Source organism: Chrysochloris asiatica, unplaced genomic scaffold (assembly GCF_000296735.1).
Source record: "Chrysochloris asiatica unplaced genomic scaffold, ChrAsi1.0 scaffold00067, whole genome shotgun sequence".
Classification (NCBI taxonomy): Eukaryota; Metazoa; Chordata; class Mammalia; order Afrosoricida; family Chrysochloridae; genus Chrysochloris; species Chrysochloris asiatica.
Window position 1 is genome coordinate 9,370,470 of NW_006408585.1, and position 1,467 is coordinate 9,371,936.

Below are 1,467 nucleotides of genomic sequence, written 5' to 3' on the forward strand. Positions count from 1 at the left end.
CAACATTGACCTAAGGACATAGTTGAGTAAAACTAGAAAAGAGAGTAAAATGGAAGTGGGGAGGAAGTGGGACAATGTTGTTTCATTGAGGGGATTGCAAGCATTGCGATGAGACTCAGCGTGATTTGTTGAATGCAAAATTGATGATCTTGTCTGTAAACCTCCATTCAATTCACAATAAAAAGGGTTTGTTTTTTTTAAGTTCATGGAAACTACACTTAAAAGATAATGAAAAAGGAGAACAAAAAAGATGGCGGACCAGGTAGAGGTGCAGTGAGGAGCTCCATCAGCAGCAACACAGAATACCAGACCAAGCAGGCACAGGGGACGGTACCAGTACTCTGAACCACATATAAAGGAATACTGAGAAGGTTGGAAGATTTACAGCTAGGGGAATTTGAAGCAGAAGCAAGAAATCCATTGCTTTCTAATTCAAGATGTTCAGCTGCTCCTGGAGCTGCCATCTTGGGTGAGACCAAGTGGAGGAAGGATCAGAGCAGCCACGGATGCCTGACAGAACCACAGAGATAAAGGTGTGGACGTTCTTTTTTTTGTATCTGTTCATTGGTCTCTCGCTGTCTGCGCACATCCATTCTGGTGAATAGAGGGGGTGCCTGAGTGAGTGGACACCCATCCCCACCCCAAAGGGTTCTACTATGCATGCACACAGATCTCCTAGAAATTTAAGCTGATAGTTTTCATTTAAAAACCAAACAGTAATGCAAAATGGCCACAGCCAGCCCTGAACTGTTTATCACTAGGAAAAATGGCCTGAATGGGGATTGTGAAGCAGGACAGGCAGACTAAAAAGGAAATAGGCTGAAAATTAAATCCTGAGTTATGTCACAATGACCAACAGCAGCATCTTGAAATTTCTCAGGAAGAAGAGTGAAAGGGAAAGTCCTTTCTCCTGATCACATTTACCTGGAGGCATTCAGAAAGCACAAAAAATACCAAAATACAAACCCATCTAAGTATTAGGCCATAGATAACTCCTAAATATGCCCAAAAAACAGAAACAGATGACCATATCAGCACGTGTCCAGAAACAAGATAAAGTGACTGAGGCAAATGAGCTGGAAGTAGACCTACACTCCATATTGGAAGATGGGCAGGCTTCAGACATGTCTGAGAAGGAATTCAGAAAAATGATTATAAAATGTATCAAAACACTATATAATGGAGTTGAGAAAAATAAGGAAGATGTCAGGAAAGCACTACAGGAATAGTAAAAACAATAGATACAGCATTGGAAATAATTCCAAGACTACAGAAAGAGGTCCAAATGATTAATAATAGAATATCAGAAATGGACAATACACTGAAAGGGCAAAGGTGTAGAACTGAAGAGATAGAAGCCAGAACTAGTGAGCTAGAAGATAAATCTCTCAACACTACTAAGATAGAAGAACAAACACAAAAAAGGATAAAAAAAAAATCTGAAGAAGGCCTAAGATTCATGTTGGA